Below are 8,166 nucleotides of genomic sequence, written 5' to 3' on the forward strand. Positions count from 1 at the left end.
TTAGCTAAACTGAAACGACTGTTTGACAAAAACCAAAACGATTTTGGGTATAAAATTCGGATTTACCTATTTTTCCTTACTCGAACCTCAAAAATCAAACTTGTCATTTGCAACTGCTTCGTCGTCTTTGTCTACAACTGCTCCGTCGTCTCCGTCTGCAACTGCTAATGAGAGCTTTCGTTTTCACTTTGTTAATAGTTTCGATGCTTTCCTGATCTTACTCCTCAGCTTTACTGATTCATGAATCTTTGAAGCTTAATCTAATTCCCAAGGCCAAAACCCATCTCTGAAACTAAAAGCCCCTTTTGCTTTTCTGTTTTTAACTTCAATAAGGAGAATGGGATTTTGGCCTGCATATAGGTGATCTTCGCTTCTTTCCTCAGTTTGAAGAAGAGAATGAACAAGGGATGATGGAGAAAGCAAGAGAGGTTCAACAAGAATCCACTACTCTATCTGCTTCACCAACATCAACCAATCATGGTAATTCACCAACATCAGCATCGTCAAATGGGAGCCTAAATGAAAGAGAAGTACCACGCACAAGAAGTATATGAGATCTCTATAAGGTAGCTGAAAGACTTGATAATACTACACTTTTCTGTCTCTTTGCTGATTGTGAACCAGTCGACTTCCAAGAAGCAGTGTAAGATACTAAGTGGAGGAAAGCAATGGATGAAGAAATCGAAGCAATCCAGAAAAATGATACATTGGAACTTGCTATTCTTCCGAAAGGACACAAAGTCATCGAAGTCAAGTGGGTGTATAAGACAAAGAAAAATGCCAATGGACAGGTCGAAAGATACAAGGCAAGACTAGTGGCGAAGGGCTATAATCAAAGAGCCGGAATCGACTATGATGAGGTATTTGCACCCATTGCTCGGTTGGAAACTATATGATTACTAATTTCTTTGGCAGCTCAAAACAGTTGGAAGATTCAACAAATGGATGTGAAGTCCGCCTTCCTAAATGGAGTACTTGAAGAAGAAGTCTACATTCAGCAACCGTCAGGCTATGAAATCAAAGGGCATGAAGACAAAGTTTTGAGGTTGAAGAAAGCCCTCTATGGGTTAAAACAAGCGCCAAGAGCATGGAATAGTCGCATCGACAAGTACTTTCAGGAGAACAACTTCATCAAGTGCCCTTATGAACATGCTCTCTACGCCAAAGTCAAACATGGAGATATTTTGATTGTGTGCTTATATGTGGATGATCTAATCTTCATCGGGAGTAATCCAAGCATGTTTGAAGAGTTCAAGAGAGTGATGACCAAAGAATTCGAGATGACGGACATTGGGCTGATGGCATACTACCTAGGCATTGAAGTCAAGTAGAACGAAGAAGGCATTTTCATCTCCCAAGAAAGCTACATAAAGGAGATACTGAAAAAGTTCAAAATGGACGACTGCAAGCCCATAAGCACGCCAGTGGAATGTGGAGTCAAACTAACCAAGCATGACAAAGGAGAAAGGCAAGATCCAACATTTTTCAAAAGTCTAGTTGGAAGCTTACACTACTTGACTTGCACAAGACCAGACATTCTCTATGCCGTCGGATTAGTCAGTTGCTACATGGAGAATCCCACAACTACACATTTAAAGACCGCCAAAAGAATTCTTCGATACCTCAAAGGTACTGTTAACTTTGGCTTGTTCTATTCAAGTTCTGATAACTACAAACTTGCTGGATATAGCGACAGTGATTGGGCAGGAGATTCCGACGATAGAAAAAGCACTACTGGATTTGTGTTCTTCATGGGAGACACTGCATTCACATGGATGTCAAAGAAGCAACCTATTGTCACACTATCTACCTGTGAAGCTGAATACGTAGCGGCCACTGCATGCGTTTGCCATGCAATCTGGCTGAGAAACTTGCTGAAAGAATTAAGCATGCCACAAGAAGAGCCAACCGAGATCTATGTCGACAACAAGTCTGCAATAGCTCTAGCAAAGAATCCAGTATTCCATGACAGGAGCAAACACATAGATACCCGTTATCATTTCTTAAGAGAGTGCATTGCAAGAAAGGATGTGCAAGTGGAATACGTGAAGTCTCAAGATCAAGTTGCCAACATATTCACCAAGCCACTCAAACAAGAAGATTTTATCAGATTGAGGAACTCAATCGGCATCACAAGACAAGATTTAGGGGGGATGTTGAATGATAATTTGTCTTGGCCCAAGACAATTGAGCCGGCCCATACACAAAGAAAGATCCATGCACATGCTAGAGAGTTCTAGAAAATTCAAGTTGGTGGAATGCATACATAAATATCTAATGCTTTTTGTAGAAAGATCTAGAATCTTGTAAAATTGTGTGGTTGTTAAGCATTAGCTAGAAAGTTCTAGCAATGCCTAAATTGGCAAACCTTGCCTATAAATAGGTGAGTTGCTAAGCTATGTGATGTAACAACTAAGAGAGCAAGTAGTAAAAAGTGAGAGTGTCAAGTAAGAAGTAAGAAGAAGCAACAAAGCTTCTAAGAGTGTTTGAGTGTTTCCTCTTGTACTAGTTTGTGAGTGAATAACAATTTTGTGTAATACTTTGAGTGCTCTTTCTTTCACTTACCTATCAATTCCGCTGCATTACATTCTTCTTTGTGAGATAAACATCTCCAAAGTAGTGAAGTCTTTTTAAGCCCCAACAGTTTTCACTCGTCTCTCAGCTTCCTTGAACGGACGGCTCATCGCGTGACACAAACTACGATCCTTACGCCTGCATCGTCAGATGTACGTACCGACTCTTCCTTTACATTTTTTCGCTTTGGTATTTTTTTTCACGTAGTTTCGGCTACGTTTTTCGTTTCTGATCGCCTAGGTTTCCTGCGAGCTGGATTTAATTGTGAAAAGTCACCTGCTACGTAGTTTCGGCTACGTTTTTCGTTTTGAAATTTATGGTATTTGGTGTGGTGGGAGTAGCTCAAGTGGAGCAGACTAATGCATTTGAGGATCCTCAAAAGATGAAATTCACTTGGACAATTGAGAAATTTACTAGGTTGGACAACAAGAACCACTACTCTGACATCTTCGTTGTTGGCGGCTTTAAATGGTATTTTCCTTGTCAACCACATGTCAAAGTTGATTTTGCATGTACGCCTTTAGTTGGTTTATAATTGTATCTCGCTAATTGGGTTTTATATTGCTTTGCTTTGTTTGATCAGCCACAAAATGTACGCGTTACCAATGTATTTGGATGCAGCAGATTCTGGGACATTGCCATATGGGTGGAGAAGATTTGCGCACTTTTGATTGGCTGTAGTTAATCAGATCGATACCAAGTACTCAGTAGAAAAGGGTATATTTCTTTAATTATTAGTCTTATTTCTTTTTCGAATTCAAGTTGTGCTTTTGCTTGGTTGTCGTCCTGTTGTCATTTAAACCTAAGGCTTTCATTTAGAACTTATTATTCTCGGCGTGAACGCACTAGCGTTCAACTTCATAGTTCTTGGGCGATGCCATTTGAACGCAATCAATCTATAAGTAATCACCCTAATCTCTTTTATTATCATATTTTAATTCCAATTTTACTCCTTGAAACATCAAAACAATAAAGTAAAACTTCTTCCATCCCTTCCTCTCTAACATCTTGGCAAACGGCAGCAACGCGCACCATGGCATACCCATCTGCCCATCGTGACACTGTTTTGGAATTTTTTTGAAGTTTGACAAAAAAATTGAGAAAAATTGTGGAGTAAAACGTACTAACAGATAGAAATGAATTCAAATACAATAGATTTGTTCTTCTATAGGCATCTAGATGTTAAATAAATTAACTGTAAAACGTGCAAAAATAATGGGCAGATTGAATTCTGGGTAATGAAAAGGCTGAATATACTAAATCAAGGGTTTCAATTTATTAAGTGATGAGCTTGAAGTGGGACTTGTGACGTTGTTAAAATTAGAGTTGTGAAGTACAAATATTCTAGGCCAGAACCAAATGTAGTGGGGCTGGCAATGGATTCTATTTTGTTGGTGTGGCTCATGCTGCAGAACAATAATTTGAATTAATGCGTTTAACCAAAAACCAACAATCTTTAATCATTTGATTGTTGTATGATGTTGCAGACACACAACACGTACCAGTTCAATGCAAGAGAAAGTGACTAGGGATTCACTTCATCCATGCCTCTTGGTGATCTTTATGACCCGAGTAGGGGATATCTGATGAACGATACAGTTGTGGTTGAAGCGAAAGTTACTGTCCGTAAGGTTCTTAATTATCAGTCATGTGACTCAAAAAAGGAAACTGGTTATGTTGGGCTTGAGAATCAGCGGCAAAGTGGTTATATGAATTCTCTACTCCAGACGTTTTACCATATACCATACTTTAGAAAGGTAGTTTACGTGATCTCCTGTTGTCATTGTAAGCCAAATTGTCTTGTGAATTTTATATGAAAAAAATCTTAATTTTGGAGTTACTTACCAGGCTGTGCATCATATGCCAACTACTGAGAATGACATGCCTTCAGGAAGCATCCCATTGGTACTACAACGTTTATTCTATAAGCTTCAATACAGTGGCTGCATTGTTGCAACTAAAGAATTGACCAAGTCTTTTGGGTGGGATACACATTATTTGTTCATGAAACATGACGTCCATGAATTTAATAAATTTCTTAGTCAAAAGCTTGAAGATAAAATGAAGGTATGGGAATGTTTCATTTTGACCATGAGTTTAATTTTCATTTCACCTACAATTTTTATAATTGTTATGTTGGTTCAGGGAACTGTTGTGGAGGGTACAATACAGCAGTTATTTGAAGGACATTACATGAACTACACTGACTGCATCAATGTGCACTACAAATCCGAAGGAAAAGAGTCATTTTATGGTAACGTTTCTTGGCACAAACTTCATTTATTATGAGTTGGAAGTATTTCATGAATGTCAGTGCATGGTACTGGTTTCTTCTTATTGCTTTGCAGACCTCCAGCTTGATGTAAAAGGCTGTCGGGATGTTTATGATTCTTTCGATAAGTATGTGACAGTTGAACATCTTGAGGGTGACAATAAATGCCGTGCCGAACAATATGGTTTGCAGGTTATATTACTGAATTTCTATTGTTGACTGCATTTATACAGTAACTCTAATCTGAGTTTGCTCTTAGTTGCTTCCTTCCACAAACCACTTTACTAGTGGTTTTACATTATTTCCTAAGCCAGTGAGATTTTTAATGTATGGTTGTTAAAACATATGTGGGGTCGTGCATGTTATGTTTTACTTTCTGATTGAATGATGTCCACAGTTTTGCCTTCCATTAAACCGCTTGCTGAAGCCACTATTCTTACACATTTTCCACGATAGTGAATTTTTAAAATATTATTCTCAAGGATTATGTTGTCTGCTTATTCCAGGTTGCTAAGAAGGGTGTCCTGTTTATTGATTTCCCTCCTGTTCTTCAACTTCAGCTAAAGCGATTTAGTATGATTTTGTGCGGGACACTGTGGTTAAGGTCTGTAACGGAACTAATCTACATGCTTCAGCTTCAGCTTCATCTATGCTTACATGAAGCATTGAAACTGTGATTCTTTGTTGAAGATGTAGAGCATGCATCTTAGTCGCAAATGTAGCATGCAAAGATATGTTTCTTCAAATTATTTATTGATCCAAGTGAAGGACTTGAGCTCACCTTATGGTTTCATCCAACTCTTAGTTTAATTTTTGTTTCACTATTGCATTCTGCAAGATGGATATAACCCATTTGAATGGTATTTTTTTATTTTTTATTTTTTAAATATCTGCAGCGTGAACTATTTTTTCTTCATACGAGTTAAATTGAACTGTCTCTATCTATTGCATTATCTTTATTTGAAATTATATAAACTAATTAAATTCGTTTTTATTTCTTGGGCTGCAATTGTTTGTTCGGTGTGATAATGATATTTCATAGATGGAAAGCAAATAAACTATCATGGTAAGAATATTGTATTATTTGTTTTTGGCAGGTAAATGATCGCTATGAATTTCTCTTCATCTTGACCTTGATAGGGAGAATGGAATGTATCTATCACCTGAATCAGATAGGAGTGTCCGCAACCTCTACACTCTTCATAGGTAACCATAATAATAGTAGTTGATTGGGTTGGATGATTAAAAAAGCGCGCTAACTTTAACGATAGTGTTAAAAAATTCCTAGCGAAATGCTACTTACTATGATACTTAATTACTGTTGCAGTGTCTTGGTTCATATTGGTGGGGCGCATGATGGACGTTACTGTGCTTTCATAAGGCCAACCCTCTCTGACCAGTGGTATGGAACTCCTGGAATCCAAGCTCTGTGCTCTTTTACTTTGCTTCTTACTTTTTTTGTTTATCGTTCTGGTTCAAATGAGTCGGTTTTGTTGTGAATCTTGTGATTTATATTTCTCACATTGCTTTTCGCATAGATTTTGGCACCAGAATTCGGTTTACCTGACTGCCTAATTGACAACTGTAAAGAAAGCACATGTTTAATTAGTTATATGCATTTTTTATTTTTTACTTTGGTGTTGAGTATTTATTTATTTGGATTTTTATGCATGACTATCAGTGTTATTGTGCATGCACTTCATCTATGTCGATAACTTGTCCGTTGATGCAATTTGTCCTCTCATGTTTTAGGTACAAGTTTGACAATGAACGTGTGACGAAAGAGGATGTGAAAAGGGCTTTAGAAGAGCAGTATGGTTGTGAAGAGGTAGTTAATTGTTGTGGCTGTTTCCCAACTGCTCCAGTCATCCTTAATTTTAAAGTTACTTAATTGTAAACTGACTTATTGTTGTCTTCTAATCCCAAGAGTTGCAACGGACCAATTCTCGCTTTAATAGTACTTCTTTCAGCCTTACAAAATACTCAAATGCATACATGCTTGTGTATATACGGGACAGTTATAGGGAGAAAATAATGTGCAATGTGGACGAGAAAGACATAGCCGAACATCAAAGGGTAATGGTACATCAAGCATAATTTCTTCATTTCATTGTCCAACTAAGAGGCTGAACCAACTTTCGTTGATTCATTTCAGATAAGGTCGAAGAAAGGACAAGAAAAGAAAGAGGTTGAAAGATGTAATGCACAAGCACACCTCTACGCTACTATTAAGGTAAAGCTTTCCAGTATCCGGTTTTCACCATTGCTTGTTCGAATGAGCTAGTACAGGCATTTGGTGTACATTAAAATATTATTGCGAAATTTATGGATATGTTTAGATTTCTCGAGATAAGGACCTGGCAGAACAAATTGGAAGGGATGTATATTTTGGCCTTGTCGACCATAACAAAGTTCATAGGTTCCGTATTCTGAATCTAACACCCTTTAATCTTGTCAAGGTACACCAGTACAGGCTGAAGTTCATTGATGTCTTATCTTTTCTTCATTTTTGGCTTATGGAAGATTGGTGACTTTGAGTGCAAAGTATTCTGAATTCAATTTTATTAATTATGAGAATTCCTAATTCGGAAATGGTTAACAGAAGGAGGTTGCAAATGAGTTTGGCATACCAGTGCAGTTTCAGCGTTTCTGAATTTGGTCCATGAGAAAAAAACCATACATATCGCCCCAAACGACCATTGACAAGTTGTGAAGAATCACACGCAGTACGACTTCACACTGCTCCTTGCATATGTGCTGTATCTCTGGGTATATAGCTGGTTCATTGCGTAATCCATATTTCTGATTGTGTCCAAATTTACTTTGTTGCATCTGACACTGAAGTTTCAAGCTCATGATTTTGTGATGGGTGAATATAAATGTCATTTTCTTTTGCGAAATTGGAATTTAAAAACTGCTTAATGCAGAGATTTGTTGGAATTTGGATAATCATTAGCTTCTTGGTACTTGATGAGGCATTTTAACTGAAGTTATTAACTTATAATAGTACATAAAAAAGTCTGTTGGTCAGTGATAAACATTTTATCTCAGATTTTGAAATGATTGATAGTGTTTTTAGTTGCACATCGATGCCCAGAAGAGCTTGTCTGGTGACTTGTGCAATCTAATGATAAACACTTGCGTTTTCCAGGTTGGACGATTGAGAGATGGATCAAATACAATACACAATGGAAGAGCTAAAGTTGTTTTTGGAAGTAGAGTTTGGGCCGGTAATCCAGTGTTACTCTATTCTTGTTATGACCTATGGTGTGAGGGTTATTGCAGTTCCAATTGCTGGCTGAAAGATATCTTTTCTTACA

The 8,166-nt window shown here is 37.6% G+C and overlaps 1 pseudogene; it reads left to right on the forward strand.

Moving 5' to 3' along the window:
• Nucleotides 1-1,394: 1,394 nt before the first annotated feature.
• LOC137744538 (ubiquitin C-terminal hydrolase 13-like) overlaps nt 1,395-8,166 on the forward strand; it is a 128,463-nt pseudogene continuing 121,691 nt past the window's right edge.

Source organism: Pyrus communis, chromosome 9 (assembly GCF_963583255.1).
Source record: "Pyrus communis chromosome 9, drPyrComm1.1, whole genome shotgun sequence".
NCBI lineage: Eukaryota > Viridiplantae > Streptophyta > Magnoliopsida > Rosales > Rosaceae > Pyrus > Pyrus communis.